The 26,187-nt window shown below is 47.5% G+C and overlaps 2 protein-coding genes across 2 annotated transcripts in view; both read right to left on the bottom strand.

The window, feature by feature from the left end:
• Positions 1-26,187, bottom strand: part of LOC141059300 (uncharacterized) — a 370,224-nt gene that overhangs the window by 162,944 nt on the left and 181,093 nt on the right. The window lies entirely within an intron of this gene.
• LOC141059331 (uncharacterized) overlaps positions 1-26,187 on the bottom strand; it is a 55,260-nt gene that overhangs the window by 7,861 nt on the left and 21,212 nt on the right. The gene's annotated exons all lie outside the window — the stretch shown is intronic.

Below are 26,187 nucleotides of genomic sequence, written 5' to 3'. Positions count from 1 at the left end.
CGCAGCATACCTGGAACCTGTCCATGCCCCATGGCGGACAGGAAAGACACTGGCTAATGGGAGGTGGGAGGTGTTTTTAACCTCTTTGTGCTTCCTGCCCCCCATTAGGGTATGGAGACAACCTCCTACGCTGTCGTGAAAAAACTTTCCTCACCCTCCCGGGGCCAGTGCCGCGTCTTCGTGACAGTTCCTGGTGCCTATCATTGTTTTCAGTGCTCAAGTCACGTCTATAACGCTGCAACCAGTCAATGAGCTCAATGGCTATGACGACTCATGTCGTCAACTCACATGAAGCTGCTGAGCTCAGGTTTTGGATCCAGTAGTGTTGATATGTCATCAAACAATAACAGACACCGGAATCAGTGGCTGAACCTGGGATTGGAGAGTAAGAGCTAATTCAGATATACCGTATTTTACGCATTATAAGACGCACTTTTTCCCCCCAAATTTGGGGGGGAAATGGGGGGGGTGTTATGAGGATATACCTTACTGGTACTGTTGCTGCAGGCTGGGATGAGGGGGCGCCCGGCGGTGCTGCTGGGGTGCCCGGCGGTGGTGTCCGGGTCACCGATTCTGCGGGGTGGGGGCTCTGCCGACATTTTATGAAAGGTCAGAGCCCCCCCGCAGTTCCTTGGTTTCCTGTGCAGAGGACTCCAGAAAAATGGTCGCCGGGGGATGGCGCACACGCAGATAGAGATCTTGATGCTGAGATCTCCATCAGAGCATGCGCCGCCCCCCGGCAGCCATTTCCCGGAGTCCTCCGCACAGGAAACCATGAAACTGCAGGGGACTCTGGCCTTTCACAAAAGGTAGGCAGAGCCCCCCGCAGCACTGGAGACCCAGGCAGCAGCGCCAGACATCCCAGCACCACCGACGGCCACACCCGCAGCACCGGACACCTGCAGCGGCGCACTGCACATCGGATACCCCCTCATCCCAGCCTGCAGCAGCGACCCAGGGACCCCGCTTCACCACAGCCACCACCCCCGGTAAACAATAAGATGCATGGATTATAAGAAACACCACATTTTTATTTAAATAAAAATTTTTTCCTATTTTTCTCTTCAAAATTTGGGGTGTGTCTTATTTTCCGGAGCGTCTTATAATCCGAAAAATAAGTTTCTCATGTTTCAGAAAAACAATCCTTGTTTCATCAGTGATTCTGTTCAGCATTTCATCAGATCTTCCACAATGTCAACATCTCATTTGCGTTTGGTCTGAGTTTCATCCGTTTTATTCCAATTAGAAATAAGTTTCTCTACCTTTTCCTATCTAGCAGCCGATGACATCTGAGTGCTATCCGATTTTTTTTTCTCAGATTTGCATTGCTGATTTTGATAAAACACTCGAATCAATACCAGACATGTGTCTGTGATTTTGGAAAGACCACTCAGTATGCAAAAATAACAATGAAACTTGGATATGTGATCAGCCCCCCACTGTCACGTCGCCGTCAGACACAGGGACTTCTGTTCCTGCCTCGGCCACTGGGAGGCACCGGACTGTCACGTAGCCGTCAGATACAGGGACTGCTGTTCCGGTCTCAACCACTGGGAGGCGCCGGGCGGTCACGTCACCATCGAACTCGGGGACGGCTGTTCCTGCCTCGGCCACTAGGAGGCGCCGTGGTTTCCCCGTGGGTGGTGGTGACAGAGAAGGGGCTCCTGCGCAGGCATCTGGTGGGCGCAGGCTCCGCTCCTCTGTCAGTCATGAAGGGGTTGGTGCATCACCATCTGGCCTGGTCATCAGACTGTGAACCTGTGAGGGATAGCCTGATCCTTCAAATACCTTGGAGCCTGTCTTGCAGTAAGAGCTAATTCAGATATACCGTATTTTACGCATTATAAGACGCACTTTTTCCCCCCAAATTTGGGGGGGAAATGGGGGGGGGTGTTATGAGGATATACCTTACTGGTACTGTTGCTGCAGGCTGGGATGAGGGGGCGCCCGGCGGTGCTGCTGGGGTGCCCGCCGGTGGTGTCCGGGTCACCGATTCTGCGGGGTGGGGGCTCTGCCGACATTTTATGAAAGGTCAGAGCCCCCCCGCAGTTCCTTGGTTTCCTGTGCAGAGGACTCCAGAAAAATGGTCGCCGGGGGATGGCGCACACGCAGATAGAGATCTTGATGCTGAGATCTCCATCAGAGCATGCGCCGCCCCCCGGCAGCCATTTCCCGGAGTCCTCCGCACAGGAAACCATGAAACTGCAGGGGACTCTGGCCTTTCACAAAAGGTAGGCAGAGCCCCCCGCAGCACTGGAGACCCAGGCAGCAGCGCCAGACATCCCAGCACCACCGACGGCCACACCCGCAGCACCGGACACCTGCAGCGGCGCACTGCACATCGGATACCCCCTCATCCCAGCCTGCAGCAGCGACCCAGGGACCCCGCTTCACCACAGCCACCACCCCCGGTAAACAATAAGATGCATGGATTATAAGAAACACCACATTTTTATTTAAATAAAAATTTTTTCCTATTTTTCTCTTCAAAATTTGGGGTGTGTCTTATTTTCCGGAGCGTCTTATAATCCGAAAAATAAGTTTCTCATGTTTCAGAAAAACAATCCTTGTTTCATCAGTGATTCTGTTCAGCATTTCATCAGATCTTCCACAATGTCAACATCTCATTTGCGTTTGGTCTGAGTTTCATCCGTTTTATTCCAATTAGAAATAAGTTTCTCTACCTTTTCCTATCTAGCAGCCGATGACATCTGAGTGCTATCCGATTTTTTTTTCTCAGATTTGCATTGCTGATTTTGATAAAACACTCGAATCAATACCAGACATGTGTCTGTGATTTTGGAAAGACCACTCAGTATGCAAAAATAACAATGAAACTTGGATATGTGATCAGCCCCCCACTGTCACGTCGCCGTCAGACACAGGGACTTCTGTTCCTGCCTCGGCCACTGGGAGGCACCGGACTGTCACGTAGCCGTCAGATACAGGGACTGCTGTTCCGGTCTCAACCACTGGGAGGCGCCGGGCGGTCACGTCACCATCGAACTCGGGGACGGCTGTTCCTGCCTCGGCCACTAGGAGGCGCCGTGGTTTCCCCGTGGGTGGTGGTGACAGAGAAGGGGCTCCTGCGCAGGCATCTGGTGGGCGCAGGCTCCGCTCCTCTGTCAGTCATGAAGGGGTTGGTGCATCACCATCTGGCCTGGTCATCAGACTGTGAACCTGTGAGGGATAGCCTGATCCTTCAAATACCTTGGAGCCTGTCTTGCAGTAAGAGCTAATTCAGATATACCGTATTTTACGCATTATAAGACGCACTTTTTCCCCCCAAATTTGGGGGGGAAATGGGGGGGGTGTTATGAGGATATACCTTACTGGTACTGTTGCTGCAGGCTGGGATGAGGGGGCGCCCGGCGGTGCTGCTGGGGTGCCCGGCGGTGGTGTCCGGGTCACCGATTCTGCGGGGTGGGGGCTCTGCCGACATTTTATGAAAGGTCAGAGCCCCCCCGCAGTTCCTTGGTTTCCTGTGCAGAGGACTCCAGAAAAATGGTCGCCGGGGGATGGCGCACACGCAGATAGAGATCTTGATGCTGAGATCTCCATCAGAGCATGCGCCGCCCCCCGGCAGCCATTTCCCGGAGTCCTCCGCACAGGAAACCATGAAACTGCAGGGGACTCTGGCCTTTCACAAAAGGTAGGCAGAGCCCCCCGCAGCACTGGAGACCCAGGCAGCAGCGCCAGACATCCCAGCACCACCGACGGCCACACCCGCAGCACCGGACACCTGCAGCGGCGCACTGCACATCGGATACCCCCTCATCCCAGCCTGCAGCAGCGACCCAGGGACCCCGCTTCACCACAGCCACCACCCCCGGTAAACAATAAGATGCATGGATTATAAGAAACACCACATTTTTATTTAAATAAAAATTTTTTCCTATTTTTCTCTTCAAAATTTGGGGTGTGTCTTATTTTCCGGAGCGTCTTATAATCCGAAAAATAAGTTTCTCATGTTTCAGAAAAACAATCCTTGTTTCATCAGTGATTCTGTTCAGCATTTCATCAGATCTTCCACAATGTCAACATCTCATTTGCGTTTGGTCTGAGTTTCATCCGTTTTATTCCAATTAGAAATAAGTTTCTCTACCTTTTCCTATCTAGCAGCCGATGACATCTGAGTGCTATCCGATTTTTTTTTCTCAGATTTGCATTGCTGATTTTGATAAAACACTCGAATCAATACCAGACATGTGTCTGTGATTTTGGAAAGACCACTCAGTATGCAAAAATAACAATGAAACTTGGATATGTGATCAGCCCCCCACTGTCACGTCGCCGTCAGACACAGGGACTTCTGTTCCTGCCTCGGCCACTGGGAGGCACCGGACTGTCACGTAGCCGTCAGATACAGGGACTGCTGTTCCGGTCTCAACCACTGGGAGGCGCCGGGCGGTCACGTCACCATCGAACTCGGGGACGGCTGTTCCTGCCTCGGCCACTAGGAGGCGCCGTGGTTTCCCCGTGGGTGGTGGTGACAGAGAAGGGGCTCCTGCGCAGGCATCTGGTGGGCGCAGGCTCCGCTCCTCTGTCAGTCATGAAGGGGTTGGTGCATCACCATCTGGCCTGGTCATCAGACTGTGAACCTGTGAGGGATAGCCTGATCCTTCAAATACCTTGGAGCCTGTCTTGCAGGCCGCCAGATATAGTCTTGGTTTCCCCAGTGTGCTAGTTTGTTATTTGCCATCTTTGATTCGGAGCTTTGTCTGGATTTCTGACTCTGCTTCTGCCTAACGATTTTGTACCTCTGCCTCCCTCCCGGTTTATGACTATGACCTTGGCCTGGATTTGACTCTGCTACTGTCTGCCGTTTTTGTTCCTTTGCTGCCCGCCTGGTTTAGACTTGGATTCCCGACTACGCTTTTGTTCCTGTTTTTTAACCCCTTCCTGGCGACCGTCCTGCTCTGGTCCGCTGCTCTCTTTCAGACAGCTACCTCCTGGACTCTGCTGTAAATCCAGATCCCTGTATAGGGGTAAAGAGTATCGGGCTTACTCGGGGTGCTGTCTTACTGCAGCCCAGATTCGCAGACGGACGTCACATTATATCTGGCCCAAAAAAAATTGTTTTTATATATATCGCATATGTATATAAAAGCATTATTCTTGAACTTTTTTTTTTTCCCCCCTCTCCTGCCTAAGCTGATTATTTGGCTAAAGCACCTGTTACCTGCTTCAGTGCACAGCCTGGAGCAGCACTTTCATCCTCCTACACAAGTATGCTGCAGTCTGGAGACTTCAGGGAAAACGCCGGACGTGAGAGATCCACAGTCCTGGGACATCGGCCCCTGGGCAGCTCTGGTCAAACCTGCCCGGGGGCTCAGGTGTTGCCCGCTAATGCGGCTAAAGTTTTGTTACCCGTCTCTCTCATTTTGTAAGAAATATCTGTGCTTGAAGGCTTATGTGGATAGTGGCTCTGAGGGGAATGTCATGGATTCTTTGGTTGCCAGGAATCTGGGTGTACCGCTACCGAGGCTTAATGCCCCTATTAAAACTACTGCAATCAATGGCACATCTATTATTCAGGGTGGAGTGGAAATAGTTACTCCAGGAATTGCTATGTCAGTGGGGGCATTACATACTGAACATGTCATTTTTTGTGGTTGATGATTTATCAGTCGCAGTTGTTTTAGGTATGCCGTGGTTACACAAGCACAATCTTGTAATTGACTGGCACCTTGGTGATATTGTGCGCTGGAATCCACACTGTCAGGATAACTGCATATCGCTAGCAGTGAACCAGGTTAATGTTACAACCCCCGTCATACCTTATGCCTTCAGGGACTATGAGGATGTTTTTTCTAAAGTGGAATCTGAGAAATTACCCCCTCATAGAGAATGCGATTGTATGATTGCCCTATAGACTTGATTCCGGATGCCCGTCTCCCAAAGGGGAGAATATTTAATGTCTCTGGTCCAGATCGTCAAGCCATGAATGACTACATAGCAGACAGCTTACAAAAAGGCTTTATTAGACCATCCACTTCACCAGTTGGGGCCGGGTTCTTTTTTGTGGAAAAGAAAGATGGGGGTCTCAGACCTTGCATTGATTACCGGGAATTAAACGCAAACACTGTAAAGAACCAGTATCCGCTTCCACTCATCCCTGATCTTTTTAATCAGCTTATGGGAGCCCGTTGGTTTACTAAACTTGACCTCCGGGGGGCATATAATCTAGTCCACATAAGAGAGGGAGATGAGTGGAAAACCGCGTTTAACACCCCCCTTGGCCACTTTGAGTGCCTCGTAATGCCGTTCGGACTCAGCAACGCACCTGCCGTGTTTCAAAATTTTGTAAATCATATTTTTACAGACATTTGTGGGGTGTATGTAGTCGTGTATTTGGATGACATCTTGATTTACTCTGCTGACCCTGTGACACACGCTCAGCACATCTGTTCTGTGCTCCAAAGACTACGAGAACATTCTTTATTTGCTAAACTAGAAAAATGTGTTTTTTTTTGCTGAGGAGGTACAGTTTCTGGGGTACATGGTCTCAGGCAAAGGTTTCCGCGTGGATCCTGCCAAGATCCAACCCATTAAAGCATGGGTACAGCCCAAATCGCTAAAAGCACTGCAGCGATTCTTAGGGTTTGCCAATTACTACCGCAAATTTATCAAGGGTTTCTCAGAGATTGCCAAACCACTCACGGATTTGACCCGGAAGGGGGCAGACGTGGCTAATTGGAAACCTGAGGCACTTCAGGCATTTTCTTCTTTAAAAGGAGTGTTTTGTGGCTAACCCGGTACTAATCCAGCCTGACCTAGACCGGCCGATTGTGGTATAAGTGGATGCCTCTGAGATTGGAGTAGGGGCAGTGCTTTCACAAGGTATGGCATCCCTTACGCAGCTTCGTCCATGTGGTTTCTTTTCCCGAAAGTTCTCTCCTATGGAGAGGAATTATTATATCGGGAATTGTTAGCCATAAAATGGGCCTTCGAGGAATGGCGTCACTTCCTCGAAGGTGCTAAACATAAAATTACAGTGATCACAGATCACAAGAACTTGACCTACCTGGAGTCAGCCAAAAGGCTGAATTCTAGACAGGGAAGGTGGGCCTTGTTTTTCTCGAGATTTGACTTTGTAATCACCTTTCATCCAGGTACTAAAAACGTAAGGGCTGATGCCCTCTCCCGCAGTTTTTGCCCCTCACAAGCCGAGGACTCTGAACCAGTTCCTATATTGGCCAATGGGAATTGTTGTTTCGGCTGTGTCTTTGGACTTTCTGGAAGCGATCCGTAGGTCCCCAGAACAAGCCCCTGACATGACGCCCCCCCAAAATTGTTCGTTCCGGCAACGTTTCGCCTGCAAGTTCTGAAAGAGTCGCATGACTCCGTTCTGGCAGGCCATCCTGGTGTCAATAATACCACCAGACTGGTGACTAGGAATTTTTGGTGGCCGACGGTGGTTAAGGATTGTAAAGATTGTGTCAGCTTGTGAAATCTGTGCCCGCGCCAAGTCCCCCCATAATCGCCCTGCCGGCTGGCTCCAGTCCTTGCCCATTCCTGAGAGTCCATGGACCCACATCTCCATGGACTTCATTACTGACCTGCCGCCCTCAGAAGGGAAGACGTGTATCTGGGTGGTGGTGGATAGGTTCAGTAAGCAATGTCATCTTGTTCCCCTCTCTGGTTTACCTAATTCTGAAACTTTGAGTAAGCTCTTCATTGTTCATGTTATACGATTGCACGGCGCTCTGGTAAATATTGTGTCCGACAGGGGTACCCAGTTTGTTTCCAAGTTCTGGACGGCGTTCTGCAAACGCATAGGCGTTGAATTGTCCTTCTCCTTTGCCTATCACCCTGAGACCAATGGTCAAACTGAACGCACCAACCAGGCTCTGGAGCAGTATCTCCGCTGTTACGTATTGGAGCATCAATCCGACTGGGTGGAACATCTGCCGTTAGCGGAGTTCGCCCTGAACAACCAATACCAAGAGTCCATCAAAACTACCCCTTTTTACTGCAATCTTGGACTGCACCCACGCTTTGGTTCATTTTCGGCCAGGTTGTCTGAGCTCCCGGGGGTAGAAAAATCTATACATCGGTTAAAGGCTATCTGGTCGGAAGTAAAATCAAACTTGAAGGGGTCCCAGGTTAGACAAGCTTTGGCTGCAAATAGACGGCGATCCAAGGGACCACACCTGGGAGTTGGGGACAAGGTCTGGCTTTCCACCAAGAATATCAAGCTTAAAGTGCCATCTGCCAAACTGGGTCCCAGATTCATTGGTTCATATGAAATATTGGAAGTGATTAACCCGGTAGCTTTTCGTTTAAAACTCCCTCAGTCTTTTAAATTGCCCAATGTTTTCCACAAATCTCTCCTCAAGATGTCCCGCTCTCCAATCCATCCTGTTCAGTCCCCTCCTCCTCCTCCAGTTTTTGTCAGGGGCACCTTGGAATACGAACTTCAGGGTGTTCTTGACTCCCGCTTAGTGAGAGGTACCGTGCAGTACCTGGTGCAATGGAAGGGCTACAGCCCGGAGGAGAGGTCCTTGGTTCCCGCTAGTGACATCCACGCCAAAAGATTGATTAGAAAATGTCACCTCCTTCACCCTAATAAACCTGGTTTTGAGGGTCCGGAGGCCCCTCTTAGAAGGAGGGGTACTGTCACGTCGCCGTCAGACACAGGGACTGCTGTTCCTGCCTCGGCCACTGGGAGGAGCTGGGCGGTCACATCACCGTCGGACTCGGGGACAGCTGTTCCTGCCTCGGCCACTAGGAGGCGCCGTGGTTTCCCCATGGGTGGTGGTGACAGAGAAGGGGCTCCTGCGCAGGCATCTGGTGGGCGCAGGCTCCGCTCCTCTGTCAGTCATGAAGGGGTTGGTGCATCACCATCTGGCCTGGTCCTGGGGGCGGTCCAAATGACATCATCAGACTGTGAACCTGTGAGGGATAGCCTGATCCTCCAAATACCTTGGGACCTGTCTTGCAGGCCGCCAGATATAGTCTTGGTTTCCCCAGTGTACTAGTGTGTTATTTGCCATCTTTGATTCTGACCTTTGCCTGGATTTCTGACTCTGCTCCTGCCTAACGATTTTGTACCTCTGCCTCCCTCCCGGTTTATGACTCTGACCTTGGCCTGGATTTGACTGTGCTACTGTCTGCCGTTTTTGTACCTTTGCTGCCCACCTGGTTTAGACTTGGATTCCAGACTACACTTTTGGTCCCGTTTTTTTAACCCCTTCCTGGCGACCGTCCTGCTCTGGTCCGCTGCTCTCTTTCAGACAGCTACCTCCTGGACTCTGCTGTAAATCAAGATCCCTGTATAGGGGTAAAGGGTATCGGGCTTGCTCGGGGTGCTGTCTTACTGCAGCCCAGATTCGCAGACGGACGTCACACCCACAGATTATACTAGGTATGAGTGCTGTCTGTGAAAAACAAGGATAGAACTTGTATGTGAAAAACTGATGTATGATCAAGCCCTAAAAGGGGAGCAGTGAGTTTTCTGAATCTGGAAAGCCCCTTTAAGAAAAAAAAATTAAGGGCATTCAAAAAATTAATTGGTCACCACTTCTATGTGCTGAGAAGTGACAGAATCGGTAAGAAGTCTTCCTTTCAGTCTATGGAGTGGAGAAGAGGCACACACACACAGACAAGCCACCAGAGTACATGGGGCACACATGGGCACGCACACAGATCAGCCACCAGGGTACATGAGGCACACAAGAAGAAGAGAAATTTGGGAAGCATATTTCACTACAGAAGGATAGAGGGAGGGAGGTGCACACAGAATGTGAGATTTCCAGGTTGCATATAGTGAGGCTGAGGGGGCATTTCACTATTAGACACTGTATACTTGGCCCAAGTGTTTTATCTCTTATCAGACTGATCCCTGAGATGAAAGAAGTTGCCAGGGAGGGAGAGAATGGTGCAGCAGATAATAATTAGCTGCTCTCCCTCCAGTTTGATTTCAAGTTGTGATCCAGCAGTTGTGGGGTTAAAAGGACACAGCTCTGCCAGTCATCATTTACACAGCACAACTGCCTCCTAGTTCTAATTTCACTTAGGAGGTGATTAATTACCAGCATGTGGAGAAGCTGCTGGGAACTGCAGTCCGGACTTCTCAGCGACCCTACAACAGCAGCCAGAACTGCTCTGCTGTGAGGGATCTCAGCAGCTCCTCGCTTCCTCCGGCAGAAGCTGCTTCACCAATAGTAAGACAGAGGGGCTGGGCGAATACCAAGCCATGAGCTCACATCTGTGTTCCTGCCCTTTCTGTGTTTGTCTGCGGGCCAGAAAGGTGCAACCAAAGGGCCGGATGTGGCTCTCAGGCTGCCATTTGCCCACGTCTAATCTAAAAGATTGTCCGTGGCGTTGGAACGCCCACTTTCCTACAGTTCCTGCTCGTAAGCTTGACGGAGACATATGGCTGACGTGTTGTTAGATGAACTGAGCAGGAAAAGGGGCATGACGGCGGAAGGAATGGGAATGAACAACAGGATCAATAACAGGGCGGCTATGGGAGGTATGAGATCCAGGATCCAGCCTACAACTATTACTCATCTGCCCAACACCAATTACCAGAGAGTGTTTGATGCTCGTCAGATGACCATAAGAAACTGGATGCCAAAGATGCACATAATCTAGAAGATCGCCTCCAAACAATTTCAAACTCAGATCTCGGCTGCTGAATCACATTTGTAAAAAGAAAAAATTATGTGCAACAGCTCTGCACACAGAACAACTTCAATGCCACTAAATGAAAAGGTTGCAGACGGCTTTATATCACCGCCACAAAATGACAATGTGGAATACAGCGGGCTGTATCACATTTAGCAACAGAAAATAGAACTACACTTACCGGTAGTTTAGTTTCTAATACCCTCCATGACAGCACACAGGAGGTATACCAAAGGATAATGGTTTAGGGAGGGACCACGGCTTGCAGGACTTTCCTGCCAAAGGCTAGATCTCGTACTGACATAAGATCTAATCTATAATGCCTAGTGACGGAATGGACTGAAGACCAGGTCGTGGCCTTGTAGATCTGCTCAATGGATGCATTAGCCTTCTCTGCCCAGGAGACAGAGACAGCTCTAGTGGAGGATTCCGGAGGAGGTAGATCCTGATTTTTATAAGCAGCCGTGATTGCTTTCTTGATCCAGTAAGCTAGGGAGCTTTTTGACTATTTTTTCCCTTTGTTCGGTCCGCCATACTGAACAAAAAGATACTGATCATGGGGGCGTGGCCTGGATCGCTTGTGGGGAGGACGTGTGTCGCCGTTGCTCCTGCTGCCAGCCACGGAGGGAGCCCTATTTTGACCCTAACGGGGGCTTTGGTGTGCCCCCCAGAGAGAATTGGACCAGGAGAGAGCGGTGGAGGTTTCAGTGGAGGAAACCGCGGCTTTCGGGGAGGAGAGCGGCCGCGGGGAACAGATCCTGGTGCCGGAGGTGGACGGGCGCCATCTTTGCCGCGTCTTCCTGCTTCTTCCTGAGCAGCGTGGGCCAGAGGACTGTGGAGAGCCGTTGGAGGAGGTGGAGGGCCACAGCCTATGTTAGAGGGGAGACCGCTGACCGCTACAGAAAGAAAGGAGAAGGTCTGCTTACCGGAGGAGAGGGAGGTGAGCTAGACACAGAAGCCTGGCTGGTGATCAGAGGGTGACCGCAGTGCTGAGTGCTCCTGGTGGCTGGGTCGGGCGCTCCTTGCTGTGTGTAGTGACTGGTGATTTGGAGGTGCTGCTCCCCCTTTCCGGAGACGCTGGGTCCTGCCTGACCCCACACTACAGCAGCAAGAAACAATATATATAGGGCACCATATCAAGGCCTTATTTACTGATGCCAGCGCTCCACCCTTTAAGAAGCATGAGGTCTTTTTCATCCATGAACATGTATTAATAGACTTTCCCTAAATGCACGAGTGGTGACTTTAAATGCACGCTTCAATTTAACATTATGGTCAAATCTAATAAAGAGCGTGCAAAATCGCTGGATACTGGGGCACATCGAGGCAGGCAAGGCGAAATGGAGAAATTTTTGAAAAATAAATCAGGGTCGGCTAGGCCCACACCAAAAAAGCTACACACTAATGTTGAGGTAGAGGAACGGGTCGAGGACTCTGACTCAAGTGAAGATGTCTCAGGCAGTGACATTACCCACTCAGACTCTGGGAAGTTCTCTAGATCAGTATTTAAAAAACTTCTGACCCAAGCATTAAAACCTTTGGTTACAGAGATATCCGGTATGAGAGCTGATTTGTCACATATTGGTAACAGAGTGGAGTCCCTTGAAGCATCTCAGTCCTCTCTTATTAGCTACTCTAATGCCATGAGGGACCATTTGGAATACCACAGAGAACAGCTTAATAACTCTCTTCTGGCCTTGGAAGATCAAGAGAATAGAAGCCGCAGAAAAAATATAAGGATTAAGGGATTGTCTGAAAGTGTTTCTGCAGAAATATTGGAAAAATCCACGAAAGAAATCTTTGCCCTTCTAATTCCACAAGAAAAATGCGACCAAATTGTGATTGAGAGGGTCCATAGATCGCTCAGACCCAGGCCTAAGTCCTCTGAACCCCCGAGGGATGTGATCTGCGGCTTGTTGAGTTATGTGGACACCAATGCTATTCTGTCTGCTGCAAGGGATGCTAAAAATCTCGCTTACGAAGGATCTGCCATACAACTCTACCAGGACATTGCGCCGTCGACCCTTGCAAAGAGAAGAATCCTGAGACCCTTATTGGAAATACTACGCTCGCGTAAAATTCTCTATAAATGGCTGTTTCCGTTTGGAATATCGGTAAATGGAGACGGCAAGCAAGTAACAGTGAGAAGTCCTGTCGACTTAAGCAAAATATGGGACACTTTTGGCATTGCTTCTATTGATATCCCCTCTTGGCTACCTTTGGATATGGATCTTCGCACGCCTCCTCCTATCAACGCTTATACAGGAGGTCAGGGGGAGTGGGCCTCAGTGAAGAGACGCATCCCTCCTAAGCGAGGGAAATCTGAGGCAAGAAGAGAGATGCCCCCCTGAATATTGCATAACTGGGTCTAGTCGCATTTTCTTACATTTGGACTCAGTAGTTTCTTGGTTTCATTTTACAATGGCTTGGTTCACTTGTGTTTGCCTTGATTGACGCCTGCCTAGGTGTTGACACTTTCATTTGATTGCTATACAAGCTAATGTGTGCTACTCGTGTGTTGGGGATGTGATTCCCTGATCTGTCATGGGGGGTACGTTGGTCCCCCTGCTCCTGCCACTGGCAGGTAGATGGTTATTGTTATTTATCGGTTACTGTTATTTCACCTTGTATTTTGTATCTTTTGTGGTCTGTCGGCATGTGACACTTTATTATTTATTTTTTCTTTTGTTACATCTAACTTACTATGGGTGACATGGAAAAATTTGCCTCTATAATAGTGGCTTCGTATAATGTAAAGGGGTTACGCTCCCCGTGTAAGAGAAATCAGATACTGAACCTTTTGCATACAAAAAAGGCTAGTGTGATCTTTCTACAGGAGACACATTTTAAAGCGGGGAGAGTACCAGACATGTCCAGATCTCGTTACCCGACCTGGTATCATAGTACAGGGGGGGTCGGCATCTAGAGGAGTGAGTATTGCTATTAAAAAAGGTGTTCCTTTTGTCTTACATGACTGCCTTTCAGATTCTGAAGGAAGGTATATTATACTGAAGGGCCTTATCGCTAATACCAAAGTTACCTTATGTAACCTCTATGCCCCAAACAAGGGTCAGGTTGGTTGGTTGTGCAGGACGATGGATACTTTAAAACTATTTACTGAAGGGTTACTGCTGATGGGGGGAGACTTTAATGTCCCACTCAATCCATCTTTAGATACTTCCACGGGTAAGTCTGCCCTTTCCCAAAAGGCACTGAGAAAATTACACCTTTCTTTCCAGAAGTTGCATTTGATAGACCCCTGGAGGACACTCTCTCCTTCGGACAGAGACTACACTTTTTATTCCCATCCGTGTGGTAGCTACCATAGAATTGATTATATATTGACACAGACAACCAACCTCTCATTAGTCAAAAACGCGACCATAGACGTCATCACACTATCGGACCATGCTCCTATTTTCCTCGATATGGGCATAAAAACCCTTCCGCGACCAGCCGGGTCTTGGTCGCTTAATGAGACATTATTAGATTCAGATTCCCATATTACGAGACTGACTGACACTCTGGACTTCTTTTTTCAGACAAATTTGCACTCTGGCCCACCTACTCCTGTGGTGTGGGAATCACATAAAGCGGTTATGAGAGGAGAGTTTATAGTTTTGAGTTCCTATCTCAAAAAAGAAAGGACAAAACAGGTTGTGTCTATTTTACATCAAATTAGTTCTTTGGAAAGATTACATAAGAGATCTCAAGTAACTAAGACACTAGCTGAACTAACGGACCTAAGAAATTCGCTAAAAAATCTTTTGAATATCCAATCGGCCAAAACCTACATGAGATGTAAACAGAGGTTCTATCTTCATGGCAATAAAAGTAGCAAGCTTATGTCTTCATTGCTTAAAAAGCAGCAAGAAAGGACGTTTGTTAGACAACTCAGGTCTCTGGATGGCTCCTCAATTTTCGAGACTGCTGATATTGCCGAGGAGTTTAGATCCTTTTATGATAACTTATATAATCTAAATGTACCAGATAGCATGCGAGACCCAATAATAGCTATAGAAAAAATTAGAGAATTCCTGACTCCACTAGTTTTACCTAAAATAACCCCGGAGGGCCAGGCTTTGTTGACCGCTCCAGTTACCCCTAAAGAAATTTTGGATACACTTTCCACCATTCCAAATGGAAAGGCTCCGGGCCCGGATGGTCTCCCCATTATATATTACAAAAAGTTTATAAAATCACTCTTACCTCAATTGGTTACCTTGTTTAACTCCTATTTGAAAGGTCAGCTTCCCCCTAAGCAATCATTAGAGGCATATATTACGGTTCTCCCGAAGGAGGGTAAGGACCCAAACCTGTGCGCCAGCTATAGACCAATTTCATTACTTAATGCGGACATAAAACTGTGGGCTAAAATACTAGCGGGCAGAATAGGTAATTTTTTACCCAAATTAATTCATGCGGATCAGGCGGGCTTTGTGAGGGGGAGGGAAGGTAAAGATAACTCCACCAGGGTCATACAGTCCATAATGTTTGCTAAAACCCGACAGGTCCCCTTGGTACTCTTGTCAACTGATGCCGAGAAGGCCTTTGACGGAGTGTGCTGGAGATTTATGGAGCAGGTGTTGATTAAGTTTGGCTTTCCTCCTCAGTATATAGCAGCAGTCCTTTCTCTCTACTCCCAACCGACGGCCAGGGTCAGGATAAACGGCACCTTATCTAAAAGTTTGGAGATTCACAACGGGACTAGGCAAGGATGCCCTTTGTCCCCTTCTCTGTTCATTTTGGTTATAGAAACTTTGATACAACGTATCCGACAAGAACAACATATAGAGGGGTTGACGGTGGGCGCGGGGACGTTTAAAACGCTAGCTTTCGCAGATGATTTGCTTTTCCTCATATCCAATCCACCTCAGGCATTCCCGATCATCCTTCAAATTTTTCAACAATTTGGCTCCCTCTCCAATTTTAAAATTAATCTAGCTAAATCTGAAGCATTAAATATCACTCTCCCGTATCCCCAACTTTCCACTCTTCGTACTCAGACTCCCTTCTCTTGGGCTAAGGATTCTATCAAATACTTAGGAATATTTATAACTAGGGATCCTACTAACTTATTTCAAAGTAATTTCGTTCCCTTATTGAAGAAAGTTACTAACCTGATGCATAAATATAACCTACCTACTTTATCTTGGTTGGGTCGCATAAATGTATTTAAGGCATATATTATGCCTATCATTTTGTATACCATGAATATGGTGCCGATTCAGATACCCCTGACCTTTTTTGAGTCATTAAAGTCACTGATAGGAAAATTCATCTGGAAATCTAAACCGGCTAGGTTGCCTTATAGGCTTCTTACTTACCCAGTCTCTTCTGGTGGATTGGGAGTTCCAGACCCCTTGGTAGATTATAAAGCAATTCACCTTGGCAGATGGTTAAAGGTAGTGTCTTGCTCTGAAGGAGGGGAGGGAGCGTGTGTCGATCTGACTTTGTTGGGTCCGAGGGGCTTGCCTTATTTATGGACTAGGGCTAAACCACCGGCTACCCTTAGACTGGATGAGATAACATCTACTACATTACGTACCAGGAGATTGATGTTGGGGGAGTTACCGGAGAGCACTTTCCCTTCGACATTTACGCCGATTAGCTCGATACCGTTTTTATTGGATTCTGATTTTCGGATCCCTATAATCTGTGGTTTACCCTCCCTAGAGATACATTGAATAGCTTTTACGGTAATAAAATATTACAGGGAGGATCTTGGCCATCAAATGCAACGAGTCAACCAACTAACTTTCTCCAGTGCCAGCATATTCGACGCACGCTCATGCAGTTTAGGAAGAAATTCCCGATCAAATCGGACTGGTCCTGGTTAGATATTATGATTAAACTCCCGCTTCCACGGCTAAAAATCTTGTCTCGTATTTACTCACATCTGATCTCTCCAGGGGTACATTTTAAGCCCTCATTTATTTACTCCTGGGAGATGGAACTTAATGTTGCGTTTACAGGGGAACAAGTATCTAGGATGCTATCTAGTGCACGGGGATTCTCCAGGTGTGTTCTTTTGCAAGAAAACTCTTATAAAATTTTGACCAGGTGGCATTGGACTCCCGCGAAGCTCTTTCAGAGGGGTCTTGCTGATAATGATGCTTGTTGGAGATGCCTTAATCCTGGAGGGCATCATACACACATATTTTGGGATTGTCCCAAATTGAGACATTTTTGGGACGGTGTCGAGCTGGTTCTCAAGAAATTACAGCTAATTAAGACCAGTCTCGGGGCGACGGAGGTTCTTCTTTCGTGCCCATCAAAGGATTTTTTACCAAAAAAACATGGCCTACTCCCCTTGATGTTAAGCGCTGCAAAACAACTGATAGCTGTTCATTGGAAAGATGTCGCTCCCCCCACATTGGAGGAGTGGCGTGACAAAATAAATCAGATTTCTCGTCTGGAGGAGCTGTCTAGCTGGGAGGTCTTTAGTCACAAATCTTATGTGTTGACTTGGGCCCCGTGGACTAGATATTTGAGGGACAACCCTTGAGGAGAGGGATCAGATACTATTTGAATCTCGCTTAGATTTGGTGGCCTTGATTTTTGGGGTGGCTGGTTCCAGGGTTACGTATAAAACTGTTCACCTGATCTAATCTAATTTTATACTACATGCACTTATTGCTAGTGTCGATGCCGACGACTACTTTGTTTTGATGTTATTGTTATTGTTTGTTATTATATATCCCTCCTTTCCCTTCCCCTCTTCTTTTTCCTTTTTCCCGTCCACTTTCCCCTCCCCCTCTTGCTTTTTCCCCATTTATTATTTTTTATACCTTGGATGGACGCCTAAACAATCTTTAACCATATGCATTTGTAAAGTGTTGATCTGTCTTATGGTGTAATTGAAACTTGAAAATAAAGAATTTAAAAAAAAAAAAAGATACTGATCATCTTTCCTCCAGAGTTTTGTTTCTTCCAAATAGGCCAGGACTGATCGTCGGACATCCAGAGAATGGAATCTCACTTCCCTCTCATCCTTCGGGTTGTCAGAAGGAGGACAGTATTATTTCCTGGGACCTGTGGAAATCCGAAGACACTTTTGGCACAAAGGAAGGGTCTAGCTGGAAAATTAATCTATCGTCCAGAATTCTTAGAAAAGGCTCTCTGATGGACAGAGCCTGAATTTTGCCCACCCTTCTTGCCGTTGTAAGGGTTACGAGTAGTGCCATTTTCCAGCATAGTTTATCTATCTGGGTCTGTTCGATAGGTTCAAATGGAGGGCTTGTTAGACCCTTTAATACTATATTCAAGTCCCAAGCTGGGACCATGTTGGATTTGTTTGGACGGATTCTGGATGCTGCTGACATAAATCTCCTGATCCATCGATGCTCTGCTAGGTTTTGGTCGAAGTAGGAACTTAGGGCTGATACTTGGACCCTCAAGGTACTTGGTTTTAGTCCCTTGGATAAGCCGTCTTGTAGGAAATCTAGGATATTTGCTAAGTCTGGGTGTAAGGGATCAATGGGAGTGGATCCATACCATGCAGAGAAAGTTTTCCATATTTTGGTGTGTATGGCGTTAGCGATTGGTTTCCTACTCTTTTGCAGGGTGGATATAACTGCATCTGAGAGGCCTCTGGCTTTCAGGATTGTGGTTTCAGAAGCCAGGCTGCAATGCTTAAGCTGTGGGGAGCCGGGTGACGGATGGGACCTTGATGTAGAAAGTTGTGGTCCAAAGGTAGGATCAGAGGACCCTCTGAGTTCATTAGTCTTAGGGCTCCGAACCAGCTACTTTTTGGCCAGAGAGGGGTGATCAGGATAGTTTTGACCCAGTCTGTCCTGACCTTTTGCAGAGTTTTTGGAATTAAGGGAATTGGTGAAAAGACGTATGCCAGTCCGAAGTTCCATAGGTGAGCGAAGACATCCACCCTTGAATGTTTTTCGTTTGGACCTATGGAGAAGTACTACTTTGTTTTGGCGTTCTCTCGGTTCGCAAACTGGTCTACTTCTGGGAGACCCCCATTTTTTGGTTATGGTGTGGAAAGCTCTCATATTGAGGCTCCATCCTCCCAGATCTATGTCTGTCCTGCTTAGGAAGTCTGCCTCGACGTTGTCAGATCCTTTCAGATGGAGAGCTGATAGGGACTGGAGATGGCGTTCTTCCCAGCCAAATATCCGTGCCGAAACGTTTTGCAGGCTCCCGTATTTTGTGCTGCCCTGATGACGTAGATTGGCCACGGTGGTCATATTGTCGGAGTAAATCCAAACATGGGTTCCCTGGATTGATGCTTCCGCTGCCTTTAGGGCTTCTTCTACTGCTCTCAGTTCTCTGTAATTGGATGATTGTTTTTCCATGCCTTTGGCTCAGAATCCCTGGAAGACTCCCTGCGGTGATACTGCTCCCCAACCGCGTTTGCTGGTGTCTGTTGTGATTGATGTCATGGGGTATTGTATCCAGGGTGTCCCTTTTGCTAGTTTTCCCTGATTGAGCCACCAGTTGAGAGACAGCTTTACGTGTTGGGGTAGGGAGATTTTCGTTTTGGGGGTCTCTGGGTCTTTGTTCCAGCGGGATAGGATATATCTCTGAAGTATCCTTGAGTGGGCCTGAGCCCTGGGGACCGCCTGGATGCAAGACGTCATTGACCCCAATGTTGACATAGCAAACCTTATAGTCACCGGTTTTTGACTTTTTAGAGTCCGAACCTTTGATCTTACGCCTACCTGCTTGGTGGGCGTAAGAAAGGATATTTGGTTCTGGGAATCTAGGAGGATTAATAGAAAGACCTTCCTGGTTGAGGGATTCAGGTCTGATTTTTCCCAATTTGCCATCCAGCCTAGGGATGGCAGGGTCCGCAGGACTGATTGCAGGTGCTCTCTTAGAGTGGTGTTGGAGGGAACCATGACCAGGAGGTCATCTAGGTAAGGGACGACACATATGTCCTTTCCTCTGGAGAATGCTACCACTTCTGCCATTATTTTTGTAAATGTTCGGGGTGCTGATGATATGCCGAAGGGCAGAACCCTGAACTGGAAGTGGTGAACATTTTCGTCTAGGGTGACTGCGAACCTTAGATATCGCCAATGAGACGGATGGATGGGTACATGGTAATAGGTCTCTTGGAGATCTATGGTTGCCATGGCAAAATCTTCTCCGATCAATGGTATTGTGGTCTTTATCAATTCCATCTTGAAGCGTTGGTACCGGACATGTTGGTTCAGCTTCTTTAGATTGAGGATGGCCCGGTATTTCCCACTTGGCTTTTTCACTAAGAACAGCCGGGAGTAGTGGCCTTGACCCTGTTCCGGTTCTGTGACTGGTGAGATTTCCACCAATGATAGCATTTTTTGGAGTTCCGAATGCAGAACTTTTTGAAGTCTTGTTGAAGGAATATGTGTTACTTCCAGGTTTTGAGGGAGGCTGAAGGAGAATTCTATTCTTACTCCCCATCTGACCGAGTCTAGGATTCTTCGATCTGTAGTTATATATTCTTATATATTCTGCCAGCTCGGAAAGTAGTTCAGTAGCTCAGAAGCGAGCATGCGGCGCGCGGGGGAAGCAGATCCTGGGCTGGGGAGCTACGGGAGGCCCCCAGCCCGGCTACAACCATCCAGCAATGCCAAGGCGCCGGAGGATGGTGCGGGTTCCGCAGGCGGCAGGAGCAGCGTCCGGGGAGGAAGGTCCGGGACGATCGACCCCGGCTGCCCCGCTTCCAGGTAGGACTCCGGGATTTGCCGGCTCCAGCCACGGAGCACACAAAACCTCTTCATCCCGATTAGGGACAGGAAAACACTGGGGATTAGAGGAAGGGGAGGGCTATTTATCCTCTGGTTTCCTGTCCCCAATTAGGATGGGGAGGCAACGTCCTGTGTGCTGTCGTGCAGGGGAATAAAAAAAAAATGAATGTTATTAATATGCACACTGTGGAATTTCACCGCCACTAAATAACAAGGCATGGTGAATCACGCTAGCAATTGCCCTCAAAAATATTTCTTCATGCACAACAGCTCAAATCACAGAACAATGTCACCACAGCACTAAATGACAAAGTGTGATATGGCATGCTGTTTCACATTTAGCTAGTGAAAAAATAAGATTTAGAATGCTATACTTGGGCATGGAGCACAATAGAAGTAGTGCACAACACACTTGTATGAAATGTTCCTTGCTGTCTTTGTCTGTGGACCTCAGTAAAGGCAAAAACAAAACGTCTTAGTTACTCACCGGTTGACAGTATTTTTCCGAGTCCATGCCAGCACCACCTGAGAGAGAGTATCTGCCCTTCAGGAACAGGAAACCTACAGATACAATAGGGCGGCACCTCTCCCACTCATCAGTTGCCTTACAGAGCACAAGAGGACCACAAAGGTTAAGGGCATGATTTATGTACAATACTATTACTACTTAACTTTTTACCACATGTGGATCATAAGAGGAAGGAGTGCACACCAAGAACTAAAGAAAGGGAGGGAATCTACGGGTGCTGTCATGGACTTCGAAAAATACCGTTAACTGGTGAGTAACTAAGACTTTATTCGAGCGTCCATGACAGCCCCACTTGAGAGAATTAGAGAGTAATAACTAGTTAGGGAGGGACTACAGCCTGCAGCACCCTTATACCAAAGGAGGGGTCTGAGGAAGTACCCAGGTCTAGCCTATAACGATTGTAAAACGTGCTCGGAGAGGACCAGGTAGCTGCCTTACATATTTGGTCGATCGAGACTTCCGATCTCTCCGCCCACGAGGTCGCCATGGCTCTAGTGGAATGCGCCCTCAGTTTTACAGGTGCTGACCTGCCCTTCGAGGTGTATGCTAGCGAAATAGCCTCCCTAATCCACCTAGTGCTTTTTGATGCTCTAAGGCCCTTCCTAGCGCCTTGATAGGAGACAAACAAGGCATTATCCTTTTTCCAGGGATCAGTAACTGCTAGGTATTCCAGGAGACATCTCCTAACATCTAGGGTGTGTAGTTTCTTTTCCTTCTCATTTAATGGATTAGGGAGGAAAGATGGAAGGACTATTTCCTGCGTCCTATGGAAACTGGAAGCTACCTTAGCCAAGTATGCTGGATCAGGCCTAAGTATTGCCCTATCATCCCTGAATGGTGTATAAGGAAGAAGCCTAGATAACGCCTGGATGTCACTTACTCTACGAGCTGACGTCAGTGCTACCAGGAAGGCTACTTTGAGGGACAGGATTTTTATGGAGGCCGATGGAATAGGTTCAAACGGGGCCTCCGTCATGGCCGTGAGGACTAGGTTCAGATCCCACGGCATGAACCTATCTTTCACTACTGGTCTGGATCTACTCGCCACCTTAATGAACCTACTGATCCAGTAATTACTGGCGATGTTGCAGCTAAGAAGGGCCCCTAAGGCTGACACGTGCACTTTAAGGGTACTGGTGGAAAGCCCCATGTCCAGACCTTTTTGTAGGAATTCTAGAATCTGAATTATCAGAGCTGATTGTCCACCCCTGAGTCCTGTAGGAATATTTTCCAGATTCTGACGTAAATTTAGGTAGTAATAACTTCCCTGCTTAAAAGCAGGGTATTAATCAAGCCTGGGGAGAAACCTCTATCCTTCAGCAGTGACCGATCAAAATCCACGCCGTCAGATGAAGGCCAGCCACCTGGGGATGGTAAACTGGGCCCTGGAATAGGAGATCCGGGACGTCTGGTAGGACCCAAGGGTTGAACACTGACATAGTCCTGAGGCATGAGAACCATGCGCTCCTGGGCCAGAATGGAGTGATCACTATAATCTTCGCCCTGTCTTTTCTGATTTTTCTCATCACCAGGGATAGTAGAGACAGGGGAGGGAAGGCGTATGCTAGCCTGAAGCCCCACTTTATTAGTAAAGCGTCTACTGCTAGAGGGTCTTCTCTGGGATTTAGTGAGCAAGACTACTTCACTTTCCTGTTCTCACTGGTGGCAAAGAGATTCACCTCTGGTTGACCCCACTTTTGCACAATCTGGTCGATGATGGAGGTTTTTAGGGACCAGTCCCCATGTTTTAGAAGATTGCGGCTTAAGTAATCCGCTGTTGTGTTTTCTGTTCCTTTTATATGTAGAGCTGTTAGAGACAGAAAATGCTGCTCTGCCAGTTGGAACAAACACTCCGCTACATTCATCAGGGGTCTGGAACGAGTCCCGCCTTGGTGATTGATATAAGCCACGTGACCTGATTGTCAGAGAACACTCGTACGTGATGACCCTGTAGATACACAAGGAGTCTTTTAGCCGCCTGTTCCACTGCTGTTAATTATTTCAGGTTGAAAGACATCTCTACCTGATGTTGTTCCCATAGGCCCTGGACTAACACCTCACCCATATGAGCCCCCCAACTGGAAGGGCTTGCGTCCGTGGTGACTATATAGGTTATGTTATTCTCCCAGGGCACCCCTCTGGATAAATTATTTCCCTCTAGCCAACAATCGAGGGATTTTCTAGTGTTTCGGGATAAAAGTCAGCTGGCCTAGGTAACCTCCAAGAATTTTCTGATGCAATAAAACCTCGCCCTGTAGTTTCCTTGTATGAAACTTGGCCCACTGGACCGCGGAGATACAGGACGAGAGAGAGACGAAAAGTGACATGGCTTTCCTAAGGGACATGGTGGGGTTAATGGAGGTGTTCAGAACCTGATAGTGTAGGCAAACTAATTTTTCAGGAGGCAGACGGCATTCCTGATTCTGGGAATCTAAGATTAGGCCTAAGAATTGCTGAACTCTCATGGGCTGTAGCTGAGATTTCTTGATGTTTAGTAGCCACCCTACTCACTCCAGGGCAGACATTGCTTTTTGTAATTGCTCCAAACAATGTTCAGACGTTTTTCCTATAATAAGGAAGTAATCAAGGTATGGGACCACCAGAATGTCTGATTCACGCAGATGGGCCATAACCTCGGCTATAACCTTAGTGAATACCCGGGGGCAACTGCAATGCCAAAGGGAAGGGCAACATATTGGAAATGCTGAACTGACCCATATAAATGAAACACCACTCTAAGGAATTGCTGGTGAGCTGCATGGATGGGTATATGTAGGCGGCTTAACTCCAACACCACCATAAAGCAGTTTTCAAACTACAATTTTCTTGTGGAATTATTTCCATCTTGAACGGGCGTATGACCAGAAACTCATTGAGGGTTTTAAGATTGATTATAGTCCTAAAGGAGCAGTCTGGTTTACGGACAAGGAATAGAGGGGAGTGAAAACCTCTGCCCCTTTCTGCCTCTGGTACTTCTGTCAGGACCTTTTTGCTGCATAGGTCACGGATTTTGGTCTCCAGGGCAGCCTGCTCCGATGGGGAAGACCTGAGTGGAGTGATACTAAATCTGTGTTGGGGGACACAGGAGAATTCTAACCGTAGTCCTGAGTCTATCAACCCCAGGATAAGTGAAGATATATTTCCCTATAAAATTCAAATTTATTAATCTCAATTTAAAAAACACACCAACCCAGTGAAAAACTGGTATATAAAAAATACCATAGGATAAAAACCCTAGCCTACAGGATACCCTACAATAGAACTAAGCTTTATTCCTGCCTAGCCGTGGAGGTTGGCACCCTAGTAAGACGATTTTGGCGCCCCCACTCAACGTAGGCTTTCCCTCACTCCCCTATTTCACCCTAGCAAGAAAGGTGGGAAAACAATGTCCAAAAAGGGCAGAGGTGAAGTGAGCCTTGAAACTAGATGGGTACCCAATAGGTATAGCACAAACCAAAGTACATGACCATTTTTGTTTCCCCGTAGATGGTACGGTTCATCAGAAGGTTGTACTCAAGTGAATGCTGGCTGCCATAGTAGATGATGACACGCCGCAGCCCCACTCATGGTGGACTTAAATAACCACCATCAATTAGTTGGCCCCGATAAGCTCTGCCCCCTATAAACAAGCGCTGCTTTTTTCTCCTTCATTTCCGGTCACTCATACTGCCACGCTCAGATCAGCGTGGCTCGGGCGTCCAGGAAGTACCCTGTGCTCCCAGATAATGGGAGCGTATGTCACATCCGCCCACTCCACCGGAAATGTCCTGCGCTCCAGACAGTGGCACGCAAACAGCGCTCACTTCCTCATTGAGATCTCATACCAACAATAGAAACGGATCACATGATTTAATCCAAATAATGGGAGATCTGAAGAGCGCTCACAAGGCGCAAAATCAATATTACACCTTCTTGGGGGATAAAGCAGCAGCTTAATGTATCATATATATTAATATATCATAGAAAAAGCAAACAAAGCAAAAAACACATTTGCATTAATCCAATAAAAAGGCCATAATAGGGGCATGTACAAAACATGCATGTAGTATGCTGTCTAAATCACATATATCCTATCACGTTGTGGACTCCATTGAAACACAAAAGGTATATATTTTCTCAAATGAAACATGCATAAGAGAGGCATTCATTTAAACCTTTTGGAGAGTATATATGGTAAAAACCCTAGCCTACAGGATACCCTACAATAGAACTAAGCTTTATTCCTGCCTAGCCATGGAGGTTGGCACCCTAGTAAGACGATTTTGGCGCCCCCACTCAACGTAGGCTTTCCCTCACTCCCCTATTTCACCCTAGCAAGAAAGGTGGGAAAACAATGTCCAAAAAGGGCAGAGGTGAAGCGTGGCGGTATGAGTGACCGGAAATTAAGGAGAAAAAAAGCAGCGCTCGTTTATGGGGGGAGGTGAGACATCTGTCTGCAGCATAATGTGTAACCCGGTCTATTTACCCGCGATAGGGTGGGCGGAGCTTATCGGGGCCAACTAATTGATGGTGGTTATTTAAGTCCACCATGTGTGGGGCTGCGGCGTGTCATCATCTACTATGGCAGCCAGCATCCACTTGAGTACAACCTCCTGATGAACCGTACCATCTACAGTGAAACGAAAATGGTCATGTACTTTGGTTTGTGCTATACCTATTGGGTACCCATCTAGTTTCAAGGCTCACTTCACCTCTGCCCTTTTTGGACATTGTTTTCCCACCTTTCTTGCTAGGGTGAAATAGGGAAGTGAGGGAAAGCATACGTTGAGTGGGGGCGCCAAAATCGTCTTACTAGGGTGCCAGCCTCCACGGCTAGGCAGGAATAAAGCTTAGTTCTATTGTGCGCATGGACGTGCACGATGCGCTGCGCTAAAAACGCTAATGTGAAATCAGCCTTACAGTGTCAAAATGGCGCTAAAACAAGATGGCCGCTGTTGATATTCAGAGGGACATGTGATTTCAGCAGCTAATGACACAAGCCGTTGGGTCAGGACATTGTGGATGTTTCCTGCGCCATGATTGGTTAGCCACAATGTGCACACATAAAGTTAGGAGAAAAAAAAATGACTGTTTACAAGCACGCCGCGCCTCTGAGCTCTGTAAACCCGCTGTCCTCATCAAACACGTGCCCCACACTCATGATACACCACCATTATGGTTACAAAAGAGCTGAAAATACTTTTGTGGCAACACATTTTCCTGCACTTTTCAATCAAATGTTTCCAATTTTTTAATATTTTATCAAATTTTGCTCATGTTTACGATCACGAATCCGAATGTTCCATATTTGTGCCAAATTTATGCCTGGCGATCGTTTTCTGAAAAAGTGTG

Source organism: Dendrobates tinctorius, unplaced genomic scaffold (assembly GCF_039654945.1).
Source record: "Dendrobates tinctorius isolate UK_male_01 unplaced genomic scaffold, ASM3965494v1 ptg000226l, whole genome shotgun sequence".
NCBI lineage: Eukaryota > Metazoa > Chordata > Amphibia > Anura > Dendrobatidae > Dendrobates > Dendrobates tinctorius.
Note: the sequence above shows the minus strand (reverse complement) of the source record. Positions and strands in the feature narration are given on the sequence as shown.